General features: G+C 41.0%; 2 protein-coding genes across 3 annotated transcripts in view; both read right to left on the reverse strand.

Moving 5' to 3' along the window:
* The window catches only part of LOC125458242 (protocadherin-10-like), a 147206-nt gene that overhangs the window by 35482 nt on the left and 97369 nt on the right, over positions 1-14355 (reverse strand). The gene's annotated exons all lie outside the window — the stretch shown is intronic.
* Positions 1-14355, reverse strand: part of LOC125458243 (protocadherin-10-like) — a 60247-nt gene that overhangs the window by 9217 nt on the left and 36675 nt on the right. The window lies entirely within an intron of this gene.

Raw genomic sequence — 14355 nt, forward strand, 5'->3', positions numbered from 1 at the left:
TTTATGATGCACGAACATTTTACCCACTATTGACGCAACTCTGAAAGGCACTTCGTTCTCTGCTTATTCATTTGCTACTTTCTTAAATAGCCCGGTGATACGTTCAACTTTTCAATCTGCAGGAATTATTCCAGAAAGTGACGGATTAACGATGTATTGACGTTTCCTACAGCCAAGTGCTTCAAAATGCTGTGATGCAGTCTATTAAATTGCCAGAATGTTTCAACTTGCAGCCAAATTAATTTCTCCAGTATAGTGTCCTTACTAATTTCCTCAATACTTTATTCTTCCTGGTTCCATGGGCCTATAATCCTGAGAGGTTTGTTGCAGCTTCATTGTGAATATATACATAACAGAGTTATTACGTTCACAACAAGTTCTCTATTTTCTCATTATAAACACATACGTCTGTTTTAATCGATTTACCGTAGTCTTATCCAAGCATGTTTTCACTTACCTCAATAAACGTCGACAGTCCATTTTATGTTTATTGTTACATTGCATACTGCATTAGATGGGCCGAAAGACTAAAAGTCAACAATGATATTCGACAGCTGTATGAGGAAATAAATTGTGCAGGATGGGAAAATAGGCTGGCAAGTTTAGAATAATACTTAACAAACCACTTGACTTTGAATGGGTCCTGGGAACATTCTGTTATGAGCCGAAGATGACACCTGCAATTGTTTCCTATCCAGTGTTCGTACCAGCCAGTAATTTTGTCCTGCTGTATCTGCTTTTTTAATGCTGGCTGTTTGTCATGCGGCATAAGAGAGAGAGAGTTTCTTTCCAAGTTGCTACTATTACCTCAGCTCGGAATCGTGAACAATGCCAGGAATGAAGCTCAGCCTCCAGACTAGCCATCGACTGAGGTCACCGCGACAGGGAGATGATCATGAGAATTTTTTTTCTGGAAAGGTGTGAGGCTTTTTTGCTTTTTCCTCTCTTTCCTTACCCATTTATAAATACCATTATAATCGTTTATCATTGCCATTGTAATATTATTATTACTTAACAGGCATTCATTTTAAGCATATTGCTGTTGTTGAGCTTTCCATGAATTATATTTACCCGAATCTTAAAAGAACCACGTAGATACAGGCTGTGATCCAAGACACATCCGTTTTCTATTCTCTCACTCCTTGTTAGTCTCTTCTTGTTCCTTCGCTCTATCCTAAAACATTGTCGATACCCAAAACTTATTACAGTTACTTTCCACTTCATAAGCTTTTTGTCTGAAAAGTACACATACCTCAATTGTGTTTTTTAAGATTAACTGCCCTTTTGTGTTTTGGCACCTTGACGTATTGCTGCTGTAATCCGTTTAATAGGACTTTAAAAATTACATGTCTGTAACATACTATAATTTTACTGCATTTCCACTTTTCATCTCCATAAACTTTGATCTATTTTATTTATTCATTCATAGGGTGTGGACATTGCTATCTAGTCCGGCATTTATTATGTACCCCTAATTTCCCAAAGGGCAGTCGAGTCAACCGTATTTCCATGGACGTAGAATCAGCTGTTGGCTAGACCAATTAAGAGTTCGCTTGCTTCTTTGAGAGGTGTTGGGGAATCAAATGTTTTCTTCCCAACCATCAACAACGTGACGTGGGGAAGTTCGCGATCATAATCATTTGAATCTTAGTTACAATTTTTTTCCATGGCGATATTTGAACTCAGTTGCCCAAAACATTGTCTGGGTCACTGGTCCAGTGATAACGTCACTCGACCATTGCCTCCCTTGGGCTTTAGTTACATCCTTTACGGAAATCTAACACATTTGTTTTAGAGTTAATTTTCTGGCTGTTAACTATAGCCCTCTGACGTAGGTTACTCACTTATCCTAAGAAGTACCTTTAGAAGTAAATTATAGGCTATACATTATTCTTTACATTACACATATCCAAGATAGCTAACGATTTTTTAAAATTTTCAACTGGCGTCTTTAGAAAACCATTCTTAACACAATGCAGAATCTCCTGCTCTACAGCTTTAATGCTCAATTGTTTTGATCAGCCTATACGTCCAGCCCATTGTTAAGCTCACCTACGATTACTATATTGTACATGTTCGAAGTGTCTCTCAACTCTTAGTTTTCGACCATAGCCCAACGAGGCCACGACATTTGGCCAACTATGAATTAATTTCAATAATATTTTCTGCCTCTTATTGTTTCGATAAACCAGTAAAACAGTTTTCACTTTTTGTACCTTCAATCTGAAGCCCTTCTTTACTTATTCCACCTCATAATATCAGTGCGCCTCCATCACATTTTCCTTCGTGATTTACGTAGCAATGCAATACATATCTTCTGGATGATTCCCTCTCCGAGAAAGATGTCCTGCAGCTGCTCCTTAATATTTTTGACCCTGGCTTCAAAGTCAAAGTATATGCTTCGGAAATACCTGTCCGATTTTACGGCAATGAAATCCATAAACAATCGGCCTTTGCACATTACATTTCTTCGTCCTCCAACCCCTATCTGAAAAGTCCTCACAGCATGTCGCTCTTGCTGGAATCTTTTGAGCAACCATCACTTTCAAAACATTCCAAAATAACTTACTGATTGGCAAGAATGAAAGGCTCAGGGGGATCCTGCAATACCTAGCTTTCTTTGACTGCATTGTGATGTGAAGATAAATTGGTCTTTAGAGGTGCATTTTGTCCTGAGTTTTACTTTCTTTTTGAAGAGAGGTTCTACGTCAGAGGTATTGACCTGTCTAGTGGAAACCTTTGAGATTTTCTAAATAGGAACAATAGAAGCAGCCTTAATGGACGGGAAAAGATCCCAAAGAACATTTGCTTTCCTTTCTTTTTTTCAGCAGTTGCAAGCTGCAGTGCATCTTTCTCTGCTACTCTCTCCCTCAAAGCGCTGATCCTTTTCTCCTGGGCTCGAAAATTGCTTTTGAGGCAATCTATTTTTCTGAACTTAACTTTGTCAAAGGGGTGTTTGTTAGATAAGACTATATTGGAAGCGTTACCGTTGAGTGGTTAAATAATTTATTATTCTGCTAAGTTTTTAAATAGAGTTAATTTAATCCAATTTATTCTTTCTTCTGAGATAGTAGGAACTGCAGATGCTGGAGAATCCGAGATAACAAGGTGCAGAGCTGGCTGAACAGAACAGGCCAAGCAACATCTTAGGAGCAGGAAAGCTGACGTTTTGGGCCTAGGCCTTTCATCGGAAATGGGGGAGGGGAAGGAGGTTCTGAAATAAATAGGGAGAGAGGGGAGGCGGATGGAAGATGTATAAAAGAGAAGATAGGTGGAGAGGAGAAAGGCAAGTCAAAGAGGTGGGGATGGACCCAGTAAAGGTGAGTGTAGCTGGGGAGATAGGGAGGAGATAGGTCAGTCCAGGGAGGACAGATAGGTCAAGGGAGCAGGATGAGGTTGATAGGTAGGAAACAAGGGTGCAGCTTGAGGTGGGAGGAGGGGATATGTGAGAGGAAGAACAGGTTAGTGAGGCGGGGATGAGCTGGGCTGGTTTTGGGTTGCAGTAGGGGGAGGGGAGATTTTGAAGGTTGTGAAATCCACATTGACACCATTGGGCTGCAGGGTTCCCAAGCCGAATATGGGTTGCTGCTCCTGCAACCTTCAGGTGGCATCGTTGTGGCACCGCAGGAGGCCCGGGATTGCCATGTCATCTGCGGAATGGGAGGGGGAGTTGAAATGGTTCGCAACTGGGAGGTACAGTTCTTTACTGCAAACGGAGTGTAGGTGTTCTGCAAAGAGGCCCCCAAGGCTCCGTTTGGTTTCTGCGATGTAGAGGAAGCCACAATGGGTATGTGGATGCAGTATACCACATTAGCAGATGTGCAGGTGAGCATCTGCTTGATGTGGAAATTCTTCCTGGGGCCTGCGATGGGGGTGAGTGAGGAGGTGAGGGGCAGGTTTAGCACTGCCTGTGGTTTTAGGGAAAAGTGCCAGGTGTGTGGGGCTGGAGGGGAGTGTGGAGCAGACAAGGGAGTCACGGAGAGAATAGTCCCTCCAGAAAGCAGACAAGGTTGGGGAGGGAAAAATGTATTTGATGGTGGGGTCGGATTGCAGATGGTGGAAGTGTTGGAGGATGATGCATTGGATCCCGAGGTTGTTGGGGTGATACGTAAGAACTAGGGGGATTCTTTTTTGGTTGTTACTGTGGGGACATGGAGTGAGGGATGAGTTGTGGGAAATGCGAGAGACACGACCGAGGACGTTCCCGACCACTGCGGGTGGGATGTTGCAGACCTTGAGAAATGAGGACATCTGAAATGTATGGAAGTGGAATGCCTCATCCTGGGAGCAGGTGCGGTGGAGGTGAAATAATTGGGAATCGGGAATGGCATTTTTGCCAGAAGGTGAGTGGGAGGAGGTGTATTCTAGGTTGCTGTGGGCGTCGGTGGCCTTGAAATCGATATCAGTTTCTAGGTGGTAGACCAAGATGGAGACAGAGGGGTCCAGGAAGGTGAGAGAGGTGTTAGGAATGGTCCAGGGGAACTTAACGTTGGAGTGGAAGATCTTGGTGAAGTGGATGAACAGTTCAAGCTCCTTCTGGGAGCGTGAGGTCGCACTAATACAGTCATCAATGTAACGGAGGGAGAAGTGGGGTTTAGGGCCAGTGTAGGTATAGAAGATGGATTGTTCCACGTAACCTAAAAGAGAGGCAGGGAAATCTTGGGCCCATGCGGGTACACATGGCCACCCCCTTTCTCTGTAGGAAGTGCGAGGAATTGAAGGAGAATTTTTTGAGGGTGAGGACGAGTTCAACTAAGCAGATGAGGGTGTCAGTGGAGGGGGACTGGTCAGCCCTTCAGGACAGAAAGAAGCAGAGGGTCTTTCGGCCTTCTGCATGGGGATTGCAGGTGTACAGGGACTGGACGTCCATGGTGAAAATGAGATGCTGTGGACCAGGAAATTGGAAGTTCTGGAGGAGGTGGAGGGTGGGGGGTGCATGGGTGGTGTCAAGGAGGAAGGTACGGAGTTCCTAGGCCAAGGGGGAGAAAATGGAGCCACGATTGGTGGCAATAAGTTCTTTGGGGCAGGAGAAGACTGAGACAATGAGTCGACTGGGAGAGTCAGGGTTGTGGATTTTGGGAAGGAGATAGAAGCGGGTGGTGCAGGGTTGGGTCTATCTCAGGCAACCACCTAGAAACTGATGTCCATTTCAAGCCCACCGGCTCCCACAGCTACCTAGAATACACCTCCTCCCACCCACGTTCCTGCAAGAATTCCATCCCCTATTCCCAATTCCTTTGCCTTCACCGCATCTGCTCCCAGGATGAGGCATTCCAATCCTGTACATCTCAGATGTCCTCTTTTTTCAAGGAATACAACATCCCCCCCCCCGCCAACAATGGTCAAGAACACCCTTGACCTGTCTCCGGCATTTTCTGCAACTCAGTCCTCACACCCCATCCCCACAATAACAACCAAAAAAGATTCCACCTCATCCTCACATACCATCCCACCAAACTCCAGATCCAACGGATCATCCTCTGTCCCTTCTGCCATCTGCGATCCGACCCCACTACCAAAGATATTTTTCCCTCCCCACCCTTGTCTGCTTTCCTGAGGGACCATTCTTTCCGTGACTCCCTTGTCAGCTCCATATTCCCCTCCATCCCCACCACACCCAGCACTTTTCCCTGCTACCGCAGGAAATTCTACACCTACCCCAACCCCTCCTCCCTCACCCCCACCCCAGGCCATAAGAAGATTCTCAACATCAAGGAGATGTTCACCTGCACATCTGCTAATGCGGTATACTGCACCTGGTGTACTGATTGTGGCCTCCTCTACATTGTGGAAACCAAGCGGAGGCTCGGGGACCACTTGCAGAACACCTACACTCAATTCACAATAAACAACTGCACCTCCCAGTCGCAAACCATTTCAACTCCCCCTCCCATTCCGCAGACAACGTGTCCATCTTGCGCCTCCTGCAGTGCCACAAAGATGCCACCCAATGGTTGCAGGAACAGCAACACATATTCTGCTTGGGAACCCAGCAATCCAATGGTATCAATGTGGATTTCACAAACTTCAAAATCTCCCCTCCCCCTACTGCATCCCAAAACCAGCCCAGCTCGCCCCCACCTCCCTAGCCTGTTCGCCCTCTCACCTATCCCCTCCTCCCACCTCAAGCCACACCCTCATTTCCTACCTACTAACCTCATTCCGCCCCCTTGACCTGTCCGTCCTCCCTGGACTGACCTGTCTCCTCCCTACCTCCCCAGCTACACTCACCTTTCCTGGGACCATCCCCACCTCTTTGACTTGTCTGTCTCCTCTCCTCTGTCTTCTCCACTACCCCATCTTCGATCCGCCTCCCCCTCTCTCCCAATTTATTTCAGAACCCCCTTTTCCTCCCCCATTTCTGATGAAGGATCTTGGCCCGAAACGTCAGCTTTCCTGCTCCTAAGATGCTGCTTGGCCTATTGTGCTCATCCAACCCCACACCTTTATCTCTCTTCTTCTTTCTTCGGTTGCATTTTAGGTAGAGTGTAAGAATCAAGTGTGTTCTGCTTCAAACCTGGTTTTCTGACCATTCGAATTGCATCCAGAATGCACCACCTGGCATTTGCACCTAAAATAAACCATTCTGATCTCGATGATCTCCTGAATATATTTTGATGGGATTGATCTAAACAATAACCAATTGCGTGCTCTTGTCAGAGTTGAAGTCTCTAATCCCAGGTTGGGTTCAGAATTGTTGGACTTACAGGCAGTGAGAGTTTAATGTCTGTTTTTTTTTCAAAATTTAATTTTTTTGGTTTTGAATTCAGTTGTTTTAAACAGGTGTGTCTCGTCAAACAATTGTTCTATCTGTCACTAGATGTTTCTTGGTGGTGGAAAAAAGTCTCGTCGGGAGTGTTCCAGAAAGTAGGCAAGGCGAAGCTTTTGGAATCGTCAAACAAGCTGAAATGGAGATTGCCTGTGTCTGTTGCAAAATGTAAATAACTGTGGCGATCATGCAGCATTTCCAGTTGACAGGATTGCCGTTGAAGTCTTTGGTCATGGACAAAATCCAGTTGAAAATGTAACAGATTGAACATGAAAGGTAAATGAAGCAGTTTGAATTCCGATTAAAAGAAAAAGGAAAAGAAAAGGAAAGGAAGGACTTGCAGAAGGGAGAAGGCGAGAGTTTATTTTTACTTTCAGAACTTGGAACTGAAAATTGAAGTCGACTTAAATTGCAGAGGTAAAGTCAAAAGTTGGGGGTAATTATAAGAACAGTGATGAAGATCAATCGCATCATAACCAAAGGCCTGCTGGTTATTTGTCCACGTGTTTCCCAAATTTGACTAAAAGGATGCAGAAGCCTTTATTAATTTCATCTAAGAAAGTGATTAAACAGATGAAATGCCCAGAAGCTTTTGTGTATTTTTGACCAAATAAAATTGGAAGGTGGAGCTGGACAAAAGACACACCTGGGGAGTATAATGAGACGAAAAATACCTTCAGTGCTTCACCTAGTACTAAAAGCCTAAAGACAGCATTTTAGTAATAGAACATAGAACAGTACAGCACAGAACAGGCCCTTCAGCCCACAATGTTGTGCCGACCATTGATCCTCATGTATGCACCCTCAAATTTCTGTGACCATATACATGTCCAGCAGTCTCTTAAATGACCCCAATGACCTTGCTTCCACAACTGCTGCTGGCAACGCATTCCATGCTCTCACAACTCTCTGCGTAAAGAACCTGCCTCTGACATCCCCTCTATACTTTCCACCAACCAGCTTAAAACTATGACCCCTCGTGCTAGCCATTTCTGCCCTGGGAAATAGTCTCTGGCTAATCTTAGGAGAGAACCTTTGAAAGTATCAAATAAGGTAGTTTTGATAGGTACATAAGGACATTGAAAGTTGATCAAACATGTGAAGTTGAGAGCGGTGATTCTTTTGGAGGAGTTCAAATATCACTTCCTGAAGTAATGAATACTGATATGGCAGGGCAGAGAGTTAAGACTGCAAGATTAGCAGTGGAAATGGCAGATGAGTTGGGTCATAAATCAAAGTTTGATTTCTGAAGTCAATTTCAGTCTATAAGGGTTAGGCATCGGTGAAAAAAGGAATCCTCAGGTGGTAAAGCAAAAGGAGATCTTGTTTAAATTAGTAAAGATAATTTAAAAGGGAGGGTAAATAGGAAACCCATGAGATGGAAAGAGAAGTTAAAAAAAAAAACCTCAGGTGTTTCGCTGTAATAAAGTAGACTATATGAAGTCGCAGTATTGGTGGTTTGGAAACAGCACTGGGAAAACAGATGTGGGTAACGGAATAATCCAGTGAGCTTTGTTGAAGTGACAAAAGAAAGCACAGTGAAAGCTAAAAACCTGCAAAGGAATGTAATCTAGTCATGGGTTGTTTGATAAGAAAGTGTCAGATAACTCTAAAGAATTTACTTGTGAGGGTAAGGTTTACTCCTAGGAGGAGTAGGTAAGGAAATTAAAATTTGAAGATTTGCAGGAGCAAATCAATCTTTGATGGTGAGAGGCGATGGCATATGTAATTCAAAAGGAGCATTGCCAGAAAAAAAGGTGGTCATGTGGAATTCAAGGTAAGAAGAATAGCGTTGCATTATATAAAATGAGGCTGGACAGTCCATTGAAAACGTATAGCTGGAGTAATGGTGAAATTCTCAGTTCCAGGGATAACGTTTACCCTTGGCATTGATATAGATGGATCTTGGATTGTCATCACTTTTTGCAATTATGGACATAAATAAATAATCGAACAAAATCAATTAATATGAATTAGTTTTTGGACCTGAGGAGACAGGAGCACTGAAATCAAGTAAGGACACAATGGTGAGTCAGAGTTCAGAGACCACATAAGCTCGGAAATATTATTCTATTCGTCATACATGATGTAGGTATACAAGGTTTTGTATCAATTAATCAACATCTTTGTAGACCCAACCCTTTAAAGATTGCAGAGTTTTAAAAAGTAATTGAATGTATGCTCAAAAACAATTGCAATCGAAGTGAATCACAGTGAATGGAGCTCACTCAGAGTAATCATGTCAAAGTATGGTAGCCAACGACTTCGTGTGGACTATTACAAAGGCAACACAATTACAAAATCTGATTCATATCTTGTTCCTCGTCTAGAACACTACATTGACCAGGTAGGACCTGCAATTTTTATTTCAAAGTTGGACTTAGAAGATAGTGACTAGTATCTTTATCTCAAAGGTCAAAGGTAATTTTGGCTTTTGCAACACAGTTATGCCATTTTACATGAAAAGTACACCAGCCACGTTTCAAAGGCTAACCAATAAATTCATTTTGGGATGATCTAACTTTGTGGTGCACATCAATGATCTGGAGATTGCTTCGGAAGGAAAATTTGGAGCTCCTATCAGAATTGATTGATCGACTTTGGGAGGTGGTTTGGCTAAGAGTGAGTTTGCAAAAGCCCAAGTCACGTACTTGGGTCATATCATTGGATAAGGAAAGATGATCTCACGGGATGTGAGAATAGAGGTAATTGTAGAGTTACCCATAACGTTAATGGAGAGGGAGGTAATAAAATTCCTGAGATGGAGTAGTTTTTCTTCAGAATGTTGTACCAAAGCTTAGTAGTGTGGTTGCTCCGTTGACTGACTTGTTGAAGATGTGCAGAATATTTCAATGGACTCAGCAATGTCAGCCTGAAAATTGCATTCACCACTGCCCCAGTCTCAGCCACAATTAATTATGCAGAGCCATTCACAGTAGTGTCAATGCGAGTGATCATGTATTCAATCTCTTTCTGTAAAATTCTAATCAATGGTGTGACTGCCTCCACAAAAGTCTATATTCCTCTTCATGACAGATGCTCATCAAGGACTCTGGATGTGTGTAAATTCGCATGCACTGCAGTATGAACACTCCATTTTTCTCAGTTAACTTGCTATCTCCTAACTCTAGAAAGTAACTGTTCCCCTTAGAATAACTATAAACTCACCACCAGTGCTTGCCTGGATTTAATTTCCTTTTCTTTTGTTTTATAATTATATTTCAATTTGACTTGATTTAGTTTAATCGCATTTCTTCCTTTCTAAAGTCGAGTCGTTGCTCATCTTTAAAATTATAAACTTTATTTAGTTTTAAGGCATTTCAACTCAATCTCCAACAACAGCCTCTCTCCAATCAGTAAACTAATAGATTCCATGTAGCATCACACTTGGATTTGTTTTTACACTCAGGCTGTTTGGACACCATTTCCAAAACGAACGCGTGTCAGTGATCTTAATAAAACAAAACTACCTGTGTCCTCTTTTGCCCTTTGTTTCTAAATTAAGCTCCTCACTGCACTTTTATTGAAATGATGCCCCCCTTTGCCACTCTGCATTCAGTATGAAGTTACTGCACTTTCACCACGTTATTAGACTTTTTGCCTTCTCCGTTGATGCTGTGTTCAGAATTGAACAGGAGAATTTTTAGACCTGTAGTTTTACTGTTCCAATGGCATCATTAGCACTCATCTATTTTTTATTGGAGAAAATTATTTGAACCAGAATTTATCCCTATTGTAAGGTGAGTAGTATGAAGGCTACGAGATTACACATTTTTTTTTTGGAAGCTGTTTCTGCTAAAGGTGCACAAAGTGTCATAAGTCCAGTCTTCAGTGACTACATTTGTAGTTCCCATTCAACACTACATTCCAGGCAGCACAGTTCATTGTATGAATAGGGATAGTAGGAACTGCAGATACTGGAGACTCTGAGATAACAAAGTGTAGAGCTGGATGAACACAGCACATCGGATTGTATGACTAGTTGCTTCCAGAAGTGTCAGACAACTTTCAGTAATACTACTACCTCAGACAGGTAGAATGTTAAGGGTATTCTCATGTAGGTTCCTTGCTATGTAGTTTACACACCATTCAAAGCAGGGTTATTTTTCTACCTATGACCTTCATAAGGTGACTAGCAGTGACGTTATTAATCCATTTTGGGAATAGATGCAGATGGATTCGACTCTAAATAAATGTTTTTCCTTTTGTACGTTCACAGCATCATTGTAGTGACTGTGAATATGGGGAATAAAGTTTCATCAGCAGGGTGAGACAAATAAGCTAACCAACCAGAAATGGCATTTCCCTACTTTGCCTGATACTTGAAGATTCATGGAGTCCATTTGTAACTTTTTAGAGCATACATGTTTTCCTGCACGCACACGGCTACCAGTATTTTGATGATATTGCTCTGTTTGTGTGACAATCCATACAAATAATGGTGATTGCGGTGTCAGGTGAGTGTGGAAAGGTATAATTTGTGATCCAAGCTATGTCATGTTTTTTTTTTCCTGATCTCCCAATGTTCATACCAGCATAAAGATTACTGTGGAGGATTACTAGGACATAAAAATTGTCTGACTGCGTGTTTGACTTAATTTGTTTTACTTCTTGTTGACATTTACGTTGTGGTAAGAAACTATAGTGTCTTGCTCGGAACTTTTAAAGATTTCAATTAAAAACCAAACAGTTATGCAGAGTTAGAAGTTAAACTCTTGTCAGATGGAAATTGGAATTTCTCTCCCTAAATTACTTTAGTAAATCTGGCAGATTGATAAAACATTAGTCCAGTTTCGTACTTATTAATACCGAAAAAAATGTTTAATTCCGGATTCTTCCTGAACTAACTCAGCATCAATTTCCAAATGACATGATGTGTCGTGAATTTATATCAATATCTACCCCTGTGGATGACTTGTCCAGCAACATAACAACAATGCCCTGACAGTATTTCTTCTTGTCTCTTTTTATTCACTAAAGCAAGTTTGTTTTTACATTCTTTCAGACCTTCCTTGTTGCTAGTCTTGAAAATCAAAACTTGAGCATATAATCATTTTTGTTGATATCTGTTAAATCATAAATATCTCAGTTGCATGAACAATAGTCTCCCTTGAAAATAGAGTATCCTCTCTGATTTATGTTGCATGGCTGGACTATTGCCTTCCAATAATTCAACAATATCGTTAATTTGTTCTTGAAAATGAACAAGAAGCAGTTCTCCACGACTTCAGAAGAAATCATGTGATAGCAATTTGTCTCGCATTTTCTGATAACAGGAGGAAAAAAGTACAGTAGCATCCAAACTTCAAAACGTTGACTAATTTGTTCCCTGCTTTCTCTCAATAATGCTACGATTCTTTCAAGCCATCAAACATGTCCGTTTACATGTATTAATTTTCTTCCATTATGATGCGTTTAAATATCAATGCAAGTATTTCAATAATAATATATTTATCTTGAACGTAATGTTTCCTACCATTTTACATAATACTTTATTCAACATTTCTTGCCCATCAAGCTTCCAGCCTTTTCAGGTACGCTCTCGTCGAATTCACATGCTTGTCATGCTCTGTTATGCTTGTACCCCTTCTCTTTATTCATTCTTACCCTATTTATCATTGGCACAAATATTTGACATTTTGTTTTAAAAAGAACAGAATTACTCGTTCGGTAAGCCAATTATTCTTCCTCAGTGGTAATATAATGTTTTTCTTCATCCTAAAGTATCACAATTGTGCAATTTTAATTAATTACGTGGCACCTGGAAGTTCTTGGGATTCAGTGATAAAAATGTCTCTCTGGATTAGAAGCTACACAATCAAGCCCAACGAGGGTCTGTTGGTCATTGATCGTCAAAAAGTAAGAGGGAATATATTAACAGGATTAAAAGTTGCCAAAGCCCCCGGGGCCTGAAGACCCTCGACTTGCATTGAAAGCGATGAGCGTAGAGTTAATGGATATATTGCTGTTCATCTTTCAAAATCATATTAATTACACAGTGGCCAAAATGAATTTATGCGCGTGATTTTTTTTAAGGACTTGAAAGAGTGTTTTTTTTTATCAAAACGTTACTCTAGCACTCATTTTGGGCAAATGTTTAGAACTGCATTTTCAAAAGTTTCTGATAAAGGAGATTAGGCAACAAAATTAAAACACTTTGGGCTCGGATTAAGTTGTTAACATGGACTGAGCATAACAGGCAAAAGTACGGAGAAAGAATAAATTGGTCATCCTCAGACTTAAAAGGCTACAATCATTGGTTATCACAAGGGTCAATACTTGAACCCCAGTGTTCAAAATCAATATCAATGATGAGGGCAGGGTAAAATTTCCACACATAGGTTATGCAAAAGTTACAAAGCTTGATGAAAATATGAGCCACGAAGGGCATAAGTGAATTTTGTTAATGATTTTTAAAAGGCTTAAATTGGGTTATGATAGGCTAGATGAGCAGGCAAAATCACTGCAAATTGAATGTCAAGAAGCACAAACCCATCTTCTTTGCAACGAGGAATCAAGGTGTGGTGCATTTTTAACTGTGAAATATTGGAAAGTGTTGATGTCCAAAGGCACCAAGGTGGTTCTATTCATCAGTCACCACAAACTGGCATGTAGATACGGCAAGCAATTTAGAATTCAATTTTTTTTTCATTGGAGAAGATTTGAGGACAGCTGCAAAGATTTGTTTCAGTTTTACAAGACATTAGTATACCGGTATCTGAAGTATTGTGCGCATTTCTTGCTAACTTGCCAAAGGAATGACAGACTTGCCATTTATCGAGTGCAGAGGCTCAACAAATTGATTCCTGGAATTGTGAGACAATCTTATAAGTAGAGATTGAGGAGAATGGCCGTGTAATGTCTGCAGTTTAGAAGAATGTCAGCCAGCCTCAAATAAACTTACAAAGATCTTGAAGTGGTAGACAGGGTAAATACAGAAAAGTTGATTCCGCAGGTTGTGAAATGTTGTACCAAGCACCCATGTTTCAGAATAAAAGTTGAGCTACTTAGTATGGGATGGAGAGGAATTTATTTAATCTGACAATTATTAATAATAGAAAATTGAAGATTTTGACTCAATAAGTAAGTTAAAGACAAATTGATTCTGTTCTAGTTACAAACACCAAGGGATCAAGATATGGCATAGTAATTTGCCGCTGTGGTCAATGATCATGGTTTTGAGGCCCCAAATAGCCTACTCTTGATCTGTTATTCTCATAAATATGCACTCCCCCTGCCTCATAGAAACAGTTTTCTCTGCAACCATCTCTTCACACTTATATGTTCCACTTTCATCATTCTACTCCAGATGCCGCAGTTATTGTTTGACTCACTATTGTTCCTTGTACAATTATTCATTCCTCTATGTGCTTTTAATGTAATGTTAGTACGACTGGCTTGTCTAATAAACATATTAGCCACTAGAACATGTTGAAAATGGATTTTCTGGAATTTCAATTAATTAATTGACATGTTTGTTTTTTTTTACTTCCCATTCAGCCTTCCCTAATTCCCTATATCACCAAATAATCGCTAACAGCTTAAAGTCAGGGAAGATTATATGCTCAATAAAACTGACCAGTACG

This window comes from Stegostoma tigrinum, chromosome 13 (genome assembly GCF_030684315.1).
Source record: "Stegostoma tigrinum isolate sSteTig4 chromosome 13, sSteTig4.hap1, whole genome shotgun sequence".
Taxonomy (NCBI): Eukaryota; Metazoa; Chordata; class Chondrichthyes; order Orectolobiformes; family Stegostomatidae; genus Stegostoma; species Stegostoma tigrinum.